Below are 13,652 nucleotides of genomic sequence, written 5' to 3'. Positions count from 1 at the left end.
GTAGCAGTAAAACTAAAAAATAATGGTGTTAGGTTCCGTTGGTTGCCCTTAGGCCATATAATCGTGCCTCTTGATGGAAAAATTTACACAGCCATTGATGAGGCATCTGGTAAAAAGCTTTTAGCTGCATGTGTAAAATTGCAAGAGATCAGATAATAATTTGGAATTTCGGTTGTTTAGAGACAGTTGAAAACTTACAAAGATATGAAGCTCCCAGAAACGACCGCAAGGAGCAATTCAAAGAAAAAAGTGTTACATTTATGCATTTAATAATTTTGTAATAATATGGAATGTTTACTATGATTTGTAATTTAGTTTAAAATAAAACAGAGCCTTTTTCTAAAATGGTAAATAATAGATAGGGTTTATAGTGCTATGGGGTGAGAAGGCAATTAACTAATTCTAACTTCAAACAGTGGGAATAATGAGGAGGGAGGGGGTGCCCCCCATAAGACCTCTCACAGGAGGAATGAGAGGCAGCCCCATTTGGTTTTCCTTTTTAGGTGAAGGTGGATTTCCTGAAAAAGAAATCAGTCTGGAAGTATGTAATAGCAGTAAATGGAATAATGCCCAATGTATGTTATTATGTTGATATATGTATTGTAATTAATGTAGATATGGGGTGGGGGAACTGCGCAAACTGAATGGAATCATATTTAATGGGTGTGATAATAGGATTCTTTGTTAGAAATTAGAGATAACAGAAGTTAGTAGATTAGTTTGAGAGCACTTTCTATTATTAAGAATCTGGGGGGTGAGTAATATAATAGACTGATGGAAAATAAGGTCAATAACCTGTGTTCACTAGAGTGGACCATGAGTAATATAATAGACTGATGGAAAATAAGGTCAATAACCTGTGTTCACTAGAGTGGACCATGTGGATAATTGCTAAGACTCACCTCCCCCCCACCCTTATGTGCAACAGAAATGTAGATGTTCTGTCGGTGGCAGACAAAACTCATCAGAAAATAAAGCTAGCTGTCCTGGAGAAGGCTGGGCATGGGGAGGGCTGCACAGTCAGGATGCAAATGAGATGAGACGAAAGCACAAACCAGTACAGCATGATCAGAGTCCAGTTTAGGGTTGCCAGCCTCCAGGTGGGGCCTGGGGATCTCCCGTTATTGCAACTGATCTCCAGCTGACAGAGATCAGCTCCCCTGGGGAAAATGGCTGCTTTGGAGGGTGGACTCTATGGCATTTTACCATGCTGAGGCCCCTCCCCTCCTCAAACCCCACCCTCTCCTCGATCCACCCCCAAAGTCTCCAGGGATTTTCCTTATTTTTCTTAGCCTCCTCAATTATCTGTGACTTGAGGAAGATTTCTAAGTTATCTTTTTATACACACACACACAATCAGTTTGTTTATCATTTTTCCATTACAAAAACAAAAAGAAAAGAAAAAAATATACATGGTCTATAAAAATCACTTTTTTTGGAGTTTACATTAAACACTTTTTTCAATCCATTTGTTAATTTTTTGCCATCTCTTTTGAAACACATTTTCATCTTTCCCTGACAGTATCATATTTACTTTGTCCATTTCCTTTATTTCCAAGATTTTCATAATTAACTCTTCTCTATTTGGTATTTTATCAGTTTCCCAACACTTCACAATGAGGATTCTAGACATAGTAAGGATATATAGTATAATACATAGATCATCATGTTTAATCCCATCTGGTAATATATTAAGCAAATAGCCTTCTGGTAGTAACTGTAATTCTATATTGGTAATCTCTATTATTAATTGTTTTATATGGGACTTTCCAACCCAGACATGGCAACCCTAGTACAGTTGCTGAGTCATACATAGTGTAGAAATCTGAGCAGGTTCAGGGCAGGCCCAAAAGATGCGGTCCAGAGACAATCCAAAAGTCAAAGTCACAAGGCAGAGGCCGAGTCAGTGGTGACAAGGTCAGGAGTAATTTGATGCATTGTTTCCACAGCCTATCTCTCCCCCTCTATGCCCTTTATTGGATGCCCATCTCCCAGCAGGGTTGAATTATACAGCCATGTTGCCATTGCAACATCCATAGGCATCCTAAAGCATGTAGACAATTTTGAAAGACCTAGCTTTGTTTTCTACTGAGTTATGCCTGCAACGGCGATAGGCTTCCACAGCCTATCTCTCCTTCTCTATTCCCTTTATTGGATTCCCATCTCTTAGCTGGGTTGAATTATACAGCACTTCATGACAGATCCTCTGCCACCTATATTCCAGCAGTTCTGGAGACAAGGGAGGCAAGGTGGATGGCCCTGAGCCTGAAGAGCTGGAATGCTGTTGTCAGAGTTGTCACTTGGCTGGGTAGCAGTAGTTTCCTGTAGCAGGTTGTCAGTCATTGACTGTGAGTGAGGGTCTGCCTGTTCCTCTTCCCCAGAGTACTCTTTCTCTCCTGGGTTGGCAGAGCCTAGCTGATCCATGACATCAGGAGAATCCGGCCCGCAGGAGACAGCCCACGGCATGTCTCGGGGTGGCGCGTTTGCCTCCTCGTAAGGAGCTACAGTTAGAGGCTGCGGTTCACGGTTTGCTCCAAAAGTGGGAGCGGAGCCTGCGCAGCCTGAAAGGCTGGATCCTCTCTTCCCCCGTGCAGTTCGCCGCCTCGTGCTCGGGACTAGGAGCTCGGAGCACTGAGTGAGGCAGCTTACCTGGCCTTGTCTCTCGGGGCGAGCAGCTTGATCTTGGCTCCTGACTTGCGCGGCTGCTTGTTTTGGAGCCGTGTGAGGTCGGAGCGGAGAAGCGTAGGGCCGTTTTTTAAAGGGCCCGGGAGCCGTCTGGCGCGGCGGCGCCAAAGGAGACAGGCTTTTGGGGCTGGGTGCAGGTGCCGTGGCTAAGAAGCATCGGGCCGTCTTTTAAAGGACCCGGGAGCCGTCTGACACAGCGCGCCAAGTGCGATGGGCCACAGAACAGTGTGCCGGCAATAGGCTGGGCTGTTCGGGCTGAAGGTGTCGGGCCCATTTGGAGGTGCTGAGGGGCTGCTGCCTGTGTGGAGGCAGCCTATCTTTGAGCCATTATTCTTGCGGAGAAGCGTCGGGCCATCTTTCACCGCGCGGGAGCTTCAATTGGTTCGGCCCCATTTGCAGAGAGCATCGGACCCGTCTGTGGCCTGCTTCGAGGGGCCGCAGTGGGAGGCACAGCACAGGGCGGCGCTTAGCGGGCTGCTCCACCGAGTTCAAAAAGGATCTACATAATATCCCCCCCCCGGCCGCTTTTGGCTCCTGATCTCCTTCCTTCCCCTGTTGGTATAGGGCAGTTGGTGAGGCCGCGGGACCCCTAGTTGTTAGCCTTGGGAGGTTTCTGCCCCCCCTTTCTGCCACATCGGCGGCGGGAGAGGCGGGCCGTGTCGAGGCAAGCGCCAGCACCGTTGGGGCCAAGGAGCAGTCGGCTGCATTGGCGGCAGGAGAGGCGGGCCAAGGGACAGTTAGAGCCGGCACCGGACACCTGAGCGGGCGACGGGGCGAGGAAGCGGCAGCTGTTATTTGCTGGGCTGCGCTTGTGTTAGCGGGCCCAGCGGGCATTCGGCGATGGCTGGCCAGCCTGCTGCAGTTTGTCATCCTGGTTAATATAAGTCACAGACACACAAGGGGGTGGAATTTTTCCTGACACCAGCCGAGGCCCCTTGGGTGTGTAGTTCAGGCAGTTGGGGAGGCTGCCGGGGCCCCTGGTTCCCTTCCCTTGGAATTTAAAAGGGTGGAGGGATTAGGTGGTTAGTGTGCACATATTGGGCATAAGCCACTCTGTGGAGTCTTAAAGGGCCGAGTGTTTTGGTAGTGAAACCCCCCCCTGGATGACTTAAAACGCCTGTGTTGCCGAGTAGGGGCAGTCAGCCATTTTGAGTGGGTGCTCTGTGTTGGCCATTTTGACGTGGTCTTTCATTGGCCATATTGTGTGGGTGGTGTGACAGCCATATACACTGGTCATTTAGTTAAGTGTAAAGAATAAATTGGTATGGCATCCCGTAAAGGCCAGGGCCATTCGAAGGGCAAGGGGCCTGCGCCTAAAAGGCCTGCACCCACACCACAGGCCCCTAACACTGCTCCTTCCTCATCTGATGAAGAGGGGGAATGGGCCAAGCAACAACTAATTTTAGACAGGTTGGCTGCGCTAGAGCAAGCTCGGACAGAGGTCGTTAGAGCCCCTCCACTGGTGGTTGTCACTGTGGATCGTAGAAAGGAGAGCCGAGCTGAAAGGAAAAGGTTTAGGGAGGAAGTCATTAAACGGCTTTCTTTATTTGAATCCAGGTCTGGGGCTGTTATGCCTGCTGATGGGAGTGACAACAGAGCGTCTGGAGCGGTTGTAGGCGAGGCTGATTCTACGCCAGTGGAAGAGGTGGAACAAGTCCAGCCTGGTCCTAGTGGTACGTGGGATCCAGCACTGCAAATGAGCTTGATGTGGCCATGGGGGCCGTGGGGCCAAGGTGCTGGCTCTGGGGCATCGTCTGCCTCACAGGCCGGTGCTGCAAAAAGCTCTGGCGGTAATACACAGTCCTGGGCTTGGGGCCCTCCTGCACAGGCTATGCAGTCACCTTGGGGTTCAGTTCCGGCTGGTCTTTGGGGTAGTGTGGGGTGTACCCCCTCTTGGGTGAACCCTTACAATGCTGTGTCATCATCAGCAATGCCTTTCGGTGATACTGCCTTGCCTTTGGGCAATCACCTTTTATCCGCAACAAAGGAGAAAATTTGTAAAGGGTGAATTCATTGACCTCTTTAGCCTTCTCTACCGGGATTTAGAGAAGAAGGATAAAGAGGAGATGGATGTAAGGAGAAGGAGATACTAAGGAGAAAGAAGGTGGATAGGACCTGGGCCAACTGGCTGGCTGGATACTTAATTTATGCTGGCCTGTTGTCTAGGTCTCAGCCTTTGAGGTCTCCGGCACTGTTCCAGTATCTGGACATAATTTACAAGGCCTATACTGGCTACCTGGGACCGACATGGCTGAAATATGATGAGGAGTTCCGGATGAGGGCGGCTATGAATCCCATGCTTCCGTGGGATAGAATGCATCCTCATCTGTGGCTGCAGATTATGTCTACGCCCGACTTATCTGCTGTGGAGCATAGTGGGAACATAGTGCAGCACTTGCAGGGGGTTGATACTTCCCGTGGCCCTACGGGGCAGGCGGTTCCGCCCCACTTGCTCTGTGGTGAGTTTGGGGCCCGGGGGGGGGGGTATGTGATAGGAGGTCATGCTCATTCAGGCATGAATGCTTGTTATGTGGCGGACCCCACTCATTCTCTTCTTGTCCCCGGGGAAGGCCCCACAGGAACCAGCGTCAGAGTGGAGGGGGTGGTTCCTCATCTTCAGCTGGAAAAGGGGCCCAGTCCACTACTCCTGGCGGCCCTTGAAGACTGGCTGCAGGGATACACTAAGGAGGAGGACGGAGTTGCTTGTTAGACGACAGACGACAAGGTTACTTAGAAGGTTTCATGTTCGGTCGTTACTGTTTGCAATGTTATTCAGGGTGTTGGGTTCCGGAGTTCACTGTCGTTTCTTCCTAGGAGCTGTGTTTTGTGGCAGGAGATGGATTCTTACCTCCGGACATTGCTACGTCGTCTGGGCGGCTCATTGGGCCAATCAATCGGCCGTTGGCTTACAACTGGGTCTCAGCCAGTGGGCTACGGTTGAGTGGCGGGGGCGCCGAGGCTTTCGTTGGCCAGGCCTCCTCCCTCTTTTGTTTAAGGCCAGTTCAGCCTTGCCGCCTGATGTGTTGGGTATCCACCTGGGAGGTAACGACTTGGGACAGCGTAAAGCCAATGGGGAGTTTTATAAAATTTAAAGGATGGATTGGGCCACTACTTGCCTCACCCTCAGATTCAGCTTGATTTTCCGGACCTGTACAGAGGGGATGGAGTGAATCTTTCCGAGAGGGGACATAACATCTTCCCTCAGGATTTGTGGCAAGGGCTTAAGCTAATTTTAGGTGTTTGAGTGGGCGTAGGGGCCTAAGCAGAGGCTTGACCCTTGCGGTGGCAGAATTAGGTTGAAATAAAGTTCAGCGGCTCGTAAGCACCAATTAATCGTAAGCACCAATTAATAACCCCTGGGGGGGGTAGAGGGGTCTGCGGGATCAACCCTGCAGCTGTGCGGCCTGGGATGAGGCTTGCAGACTGCCTATGGGGGTGGCCATGACGGAGACTCAGCGCTGGCCGTGCGGTGGTGTTTGAGGGCTCCTGAAGGCGCATCCCAATCTTTGGCCCGGCTGGGTTTGCAAGCGACTTACAGTTGGCTCCAACCCGGGGCCGTGATGTCTTGCCATTTATACGGTTAAGGATGGTGGTCAAAGCGACTCCAGGCCTTGCCGTGCCTGGCCCGGCTGGGTTTGCAAGCGACTTACAGTTGGCTCCAACCCAGGGCCGTGGTGTCTTGCCATTTATATGGTTTAGGATGGTGGTCAGAGTGACTCCAGGCCTTGCCGTGCCGCTGACTTCATTTTTGCCCTTTGCCGTTAAGTTAATACATTAATAAAGTGGCCTTATTTCATCCAATCTTGTTGTCTGACTGTTTATTCTGTCTGGGGGGGGCAATAACATTAATGCAGGGTTTTTTGGTTTATTTTTAATGTCATGGACAGCTGGAGCTCAGATGCTAGGCTGCCAAGTCTAGGTGCAGTTGCACAACCAACTACTTTAGTGGGGGTTGTAAAATCAAACCCCTTTGTTCAATCAGCTTGAAACTTAGGGGGTATTTAGAATAAACACAAATTTAGAATAAACACAGATTTATCACTGATTCAGGCCCTTGTATACATTCCCCTTTGAAAATAATGGTCTTGAAATCCAGAACCCGGAAAAACGCATGCATTTGAAACCTGAACTGGGAATGTCCTACCCAAAAATTAGCAATTATGGTACAATCCCCCCCCCCAAGCCCAGATCTGAAATTATAACAATTTTTATACCTATCAACATCCTGAAGTTCATGACCATTTTGGTTCTTGTAGCTTTTGATTTGTATCTGGTTCAAAAACTAGCATTATGAATTTCACGAACCTCCACAAAAAAAAATATATAGCAGTTTGTGGGCAGTTCGTGGCAGATGCTATGTCACAAACCAACATGTGTGAACCACAAAACAAGCAAGGTTCATGATGAAATTAGGTTAGTGAGCCCATCCTTACTCATGCCTAATTTTGGGTCTTGTCGTTTCTGATTAATTATTTGCGGACATCTGCCACAACAAAGGACTGAAGGAAAGAAAACTGGCTTTCTGCGGCTTGTCTCCAAAGGTGATCAGGTGAGAGTGCTCTCTGCTCTTCCTTTTCAAGGGTCCACTTAGAAAGGAGAAATGACATTCCCCAGAAAACCATTAAAATCAATGATAAACTAGTGTATTCTTAGTTGCTGTAGATTTCCCGGATTGTGTGGCCGTGGTCTTGACATTGTAGAACCTGACGTTTCGCCAGTAGCTGTGACTGGCATCCTCAGAGGTATAACACAGAAAGATGGAGTACTCTCTGTGTCAAGGTGAGAAGAAAAAGGTAGGCAGGTCATTTATATCTACTCCAGAAGGTGGGGTAGGGCTGAGTCATTATCTTGCAGGGGTTTCCCAGGCTATGAACATGCTAATGGTGGGGTTTCCTGAGGAGGTTCTTTTGTAAATGGATTGTTTCCTGAGGAGGTTTCCTGTTTCCTGAGGACGTTCTTTTGTATGTGGATTGGCTGTTGAAATTCTAATCTTATCTGTATGTCAGGTCCCACAGCAACAACGGAGTACACACTTTGCAGGAAAGGTTATACTTTTATTGAAGCCATAGGAATAACAGGTTTGTTATGCGCATATAGGGATATAGTACATTCAAAGCAATAATGCCCAATGGGGGTGTTTCCTGTGCGCACCAAGAGGCACCAAGAGGCGCCAAGAGGCTTGAGAACCAACCGTCACCCAAAGCAAAACAGGTGCGAGCTTCCCACGGCCCATCCTGATTTAGTCAAAGCTAAAGGCAAGCAATCACCCCTGCTACTCCTCCTGTGGCTTTGAAAGATACATTGTGTGTTACAGCTGCAATTAAGCGCAAGGGAAGGAATACGTATGCGTGAAGATGAGAACAGGAAACCTTTTGGCAGCTTGCTGACATACTGCCCCTCGAAAATCACTTCCCACCTCCCAAAGCGAAGACCTCCCGGTCAGTCTGGGAGACCTCCCAGTTTCCCCGGAAACTCCCGGTGGAACTTGCGAATCAGTTGAGGGGCCCAAATATCCCCTACTTCCACCCACTCGAGGTGCTGGGGTCCAAAGTCTTTCCATTCCACTAAATAAAACAGTTTTCCATGTTTCAGTTTGGAGTCCAACAGCTTAGCAATTTCAAAATGCTTCTCTCCCTCCACCAGAATGGGTGGAGGAACCGGTCGGTCCCCCCGCCATGGGCATGTGCCATTGTGCTTTTTCAAGAAGCAGTTTTGGCGCTTCCTTTGATGTGCCCTGCCGTTCCACGCCTTCTACAACAGGACCGATCCGTTTCCCGACAGCTCTTGATCCTCACTGCTTGAGTCCCCTTCATCCTCTTCAGGGGAGGCCTGTAGTGCTTTTGCAAACTTCAGTTTCCCAGTTGGTTTCTTCACCGGAGTGTTGGGACGGGTCTTGCTTGTTTCAGCTTTCTCCCAGCACACTTGTTGCCCACAGTCAGGCGCGAAGTGCCCTCTTTCCCCGCATTTTAGACACAAACCTTGGCCCATTCGTTGCTCCCTCATGGCATCAGGTTGGTGGGGTGGTTTTATCTTCGGGGGGAGAGGGGTCGCTTTTCCCCCAGCCACTGCGATGTCCAGCTGTAACGTTTGCAGGTGATTCTTGGCACTCTATGCATCCACACCATTAGGGAAATGGGGTCTACAGACCTGAGTAAGGTTTCCCGAATTTCTGCGTTCAGGCCGACCCGGTACATCTTGGCTAGCACATTATCTGGCCAATTAGGTAACTTGGCCGCATGGAGTTTAAATTCAGCCGAATACTCCCGGAATGTTCTGCGACCTTGTTTCAAAGTGCGCAAAAATGCTCGTGCGTGCAGCCCCGCACTCCGATCTTTGAATTGGGCTCGCAGCACCCACATAAAAGCAAACATGTCTGTTAGTTCAAAGCCCCTGGCATTGTGCAGCCTTACATACCAGGCTGCGGCAGCCCCCCTGGGTCTTGCCGCCACCATGTCAATTCTACTGCTGTCATCTGGGAACAAGTGGCCCGAGCAGTCCACAAATTTTTGCACTCTCACCACAAAGTACGCGAGCTCTTCAGGATTGCTGTCAAACATGGCTTTGATCAGGTCTTTAGGTCGTGGTGCCATCTGTCCTCGTGGGCTGGCCGGCCTTGGTGCCAGAGGAGGGACATCCGGCGGTCTCGGAGCGGGAAGCGGTGGCTGCTGTCCGGATACCCCAGGCACCGGTACAGGTTGTCCCACCGGCACTGCAGCCACCGGTGGCCTCCATTCCAATGTGTCCTCAATCGATCGCATGACCAACTCAGGGATGGCTTGTATCATGTCTTCTAAAGTTTGCTGTAGCTGCTGCATGTTACAGTCAACTTCTTCCACTTGTTCCGTTAGTCCCTCTTCCGGGGACACCCAGCCACTCCGGGCCTTCGACCGATCCATCACCCACGGTTGAGCAATCGATTCGAACTGGGCTCCTAAGGGGGGGAGACCGGGACCCATTGACAATCCTCTGTTGTAGAGGCTGTCCCTCAAGGCTCCCCCCAAATGCGAGTATGACTCTCTCGTAGACTCCGTGTCAAACTGGCTCCAGCTTTGACTGGGTCAGCTGCTGTGCCCCGCTCGGTATCGGGAACCTTGAGGAGTCAGGAACAGGGACGCCATGGCCTTTTTCGGGATCGCCCCCCTCACCGGGATGTATGCCGGCGGCTGGGTAGACACCGGTACCGACGCCATGGTTGCCAGTGGGGTTTCCTCTTTGTCCGGCTCCCCGGGTTCCTCACCATTAGGGATAAGTAGGTTCCCCTCTCCGTCACTCATATCGAAGTTGATAGATGCGCTGAGATAGGGATGAAGGATTCCTAACAGAATGTCAGGTCCCACAGCAACAACGGAGTACACACTTTGCAGGAAAGGTTATACTTTTATTGAAGCCATAGATGCATGAACACGGACACTGTTAGGAATAACGGGTTTGCTATGCGCATATAGGGATATAGTACATTCAAAGCAATAATGCCCAATGGGGGTGGTTCTCGTGTGCGCCAAGAGGCTTGAGAACCAACCGTCACCCAAAGCAAAACAGGTACGAGCTTCCCATGGCCCATCCTGATTTAGTCAAAGATAAAACCAAGCAATCACCCCTGCTACTCCTCCTGTGCCTTTGAAATATACATTGTGCATTACAGCTGCAATTAAGCGCAAGGGAAGGAATGCGCATGCGTGAAGATTAGAACAGAAAACCTTTTGGCAGCTTGCTGACACTGTAGTGCTATTGTCAGATGTAGAGCCTTTTGTATTTTTCCGGACAGGTAACCATGCCCTATTTATTTTTAAACTCTCTTCTTTCCTGTAGAAATTCTGTTTATGTTTATGAATTTCAATGGCTTCCCTGTGTAATCTGACATGGCAATTGGAAGTGTTGTCCAGCCTTTCAGTGTCTTGGAACAGAATACAGTGTCCTGTTTGAGTTAGGCTATGTTCAGCCACGTCTTGGAATAAGATACAGTGTCCTGTTTGAGTTAGGCTATGTTCAGCCACTGCTGATTTTTCAGGTTGGCCAAGTCTGCAGTGTCTTTCATGTTCTTTTATTCTTGTCTGGATGCTACGTTGTGTGGTCCCGATGTAAACTTGTCCACAACTGCATGGTATGCGGTATACGCCTGCAGAAGTGAGGGGGTCTTTCTGTCTTTTGTATCTGAATATTGTTTGTAGGTTGTATTTTTTCATAAGTTTTCCCATCTGATCAGTGAGTCCTTTGATATATGGCAAAAACACTTTTCCTGTGGGATGCTGTTTTATCTCAGTTGTTTGTTTTACCTTTGGTTTAATCGCTCTTCTGATTTCATTTTTGGAGTAGCCATCTGCTTGGAGTGTTTGATTTAGATGATTTAGTTTGTCATTGAGAAAGTGTGGTTCATATATCCATCTTGCACGATCTACTAATGTTTGGATTATGCCTCTTTTTGTCGAGGGTGGTGATTGGAGTTTTTGTGTAAATAACGGTCTGTGTGAGTTGGTTTTCTGTAGACACTGTGACCTAATTGAAGGTTAGTCTTGCGGATGACCGTGATATCTAGAAAACATCAGATGTTTGAGAGCTGCAAGACATGAACAAATATTACACACAAGGTTTTATTGAAAAATATGCAATGTTGCTTTTTATTAAGGTTAAATCAGACTTCCAAAAATAAAAACAAAAGGGGTAAAAACAGATATTGATAAAATATTTGTTTGTCCAATGATGTTTGTTTGTTTGCTAATTATATCTATTTGTCTAAGAAAATGCATTTAAAGTTGCTTTCTTTCTATGCCCCCCCCCAGCTCAATCCTACCCATGGAGGGGAACACTGGCTGGGGAAGGGAAGACTGATTGGGGAGGCATGCTTCCCCTTCGCTTCCCCAGCTGCCCTGCCGGGAGCTGCACAACGTGTGTGAAAGAGCTGCAGTTTGGCCACCCCTGCCCGACATGCCTATACTCCTACATGCTTGGGACAGAACACTCCCGAGTCAGTATTCTAAATATTTTTACATGGGTGTGTTCTTTTTATTGTTTGTCAGTAATGCAGGCTTTTCCATATCCTCCTGCTAGTATTCACTTTGAAACATGGATGCCAGGCTCCATTAACACTCAGTACAGGGCTAACAGTTATTTGTTCATGGCTCCACAGGAAGCATTTCTTAGCAAACAAACAAGCAGCAGTTACCATGCCCTATTCCAGCTGTGTGTTCACTCCCAAAGCATTCTCCGCCAAACAGCTTCAAACAGTCAGGTGATGGCATCATCTTGTGACCCCCAGGAACAATATTTCCCTTGTATTTCTTCTTTCCCTCCCAACACCAAAGGGGGAAAAATCTATATAAGGAAAGGAATCAGAAGTTAAGAACAGATTGAGCAGAGCTGAGGCTGGCTTTCCAGGAGAGGCACAAAGCAAAGGAGGATAAGAATGTCGGGCAGCATTCCCTAACCAGACGAGCCAATAGCAGGACATCTCAGCACCAAAGTGTCCTGCCTTTGCATAGCACCTTGGCAAGTTATGTGCTAGCCATATGGAGCCTGCTTTCTATCAGCACTCTACCAGGCCCCATTACAAGGGAACCTGCCCTGAGAGAGTGGAGACTAATCATGGGGCAGGTACATTGACAGCTTTGGATACTTCAAAATGTTTGCTATACAAAGTTTAAGCATGGCTATGGAATGTGGGCAGCAATTAGAACTTGACATTAAGGTGCAGCTACACTGGACTTCTCCCAAGGGCTGCAGGTACGGCATGAGTACCTCTGATATCCTCAAACCGCAGGCACATTACCCTGCATCCACATCGATCTCCTTCCCATCTGCATGGCCATGAGGACCACAGTGAGGGTCTGTGTGAACCCACCGCCTACACAGCTTACAATGTTAACACAGGATTTTGCTGGACTCTGTGGTACTTCATTATTTGGGTTATTTTTCTCGTACGTCTGCATTGATCTTAAGGAACGAATAGAAGTTGGTCTGGGTCAGGAGGAGTAAGGAATTAAACCAATGGGGAGAAATAGAATGTACACGTGGGAGGCCTGTGAGACTCTCAGGGGGAATCCCATCTCTCCCCCCCCATCTCGACTCCAGGACCCACCACCCACTTGCAGCAATAGTGTCTGTATCTGGGAGCTGCTCCGAGCCCAGAATGGTTCCCAGTGCCTTCCACTGCCGCAGCCAGCCCCAGAGGCTCTCCTGGAGTCCTGCACCAGGCAGCCAGGCAGGGAGTGGCTCCCATAAGGCTAATCCAGCCTGGGCAGCCTGGAGCCTCTCCTGGCATCCACTGCAGTAGCATCCAGGCACCAAACTGCTCCTGGAGTCTGCTGCTTTGGCAGCCGCACCTGCAGCTGCTCCAACAAGGACTCCAGAACTTTCAACAGATTCGATGCATGCTTTCAGCACTTATATACATCCCCCTCTCGTCCCGATGGAGGCAGACGGATGTCTCTCAGTTGAAAGCACACTTGCCTTGTCAGCTTTGAATGCTCCCTATTGGTCTTTTGATGGCTGAGAAATCCCACCCACCCCAGCTTTTCAGCATGAAAGTCCATGGGTGGGGTTTTCTTTGCCAAGAGCATCTGAGAGCTTCCAAGCCGGGGCAAGAACCTCGGAGACTTCTGGGTCTGAACACATAACCTTCGAACTGAGGCACCCAAACCTCGAAGTGGCTAAAATCTGGGCTGAACTTTAGCTCGGCGTTTGGGTCTGTGCCCATCCCTAGTTACAACTAATGCATATCTGAAGAAATGTGAAATAAGAGCTAGAACAAAGACATACTGGGAATCACGAGTCCATGCTAGCAGGCTTCAAACATGAATTAAAATACTTCTTACCCAATGTCATGCAGTGGTTAGAGTGCTGGGTTAGGATCTGGAAGACCCAGGTTCAAATCTTGGTGACTGTGGGCCAGTCACTCCCTCTCAACCTAGTCTACCTTACAGGGTTGTGAGCATAAAATGGAGGAGAGGGATAACAATTTTGTAAGCTGCTTT

The sequence above is a fragment of the Gekko japonicus genome, unplaced genomic scaffold (genome assembly GCF_001447785.1).
Source record: "Gekko japonicus isolate JY-2015 unplaced genomic scaffold, Gekko_japonicus_V1.1 scaffold4297, whole genome shotgun sequence".
Taxonomy (NCBI): domain Eukaryota; kingdom Metazoa; phylum Chordata; class Lepidosauria; order Squamata; family Gekkonidae; genus Gekko; species Gekko japonicus.
Note: the sequence above shows the minus strand (reverse complement) of the source record.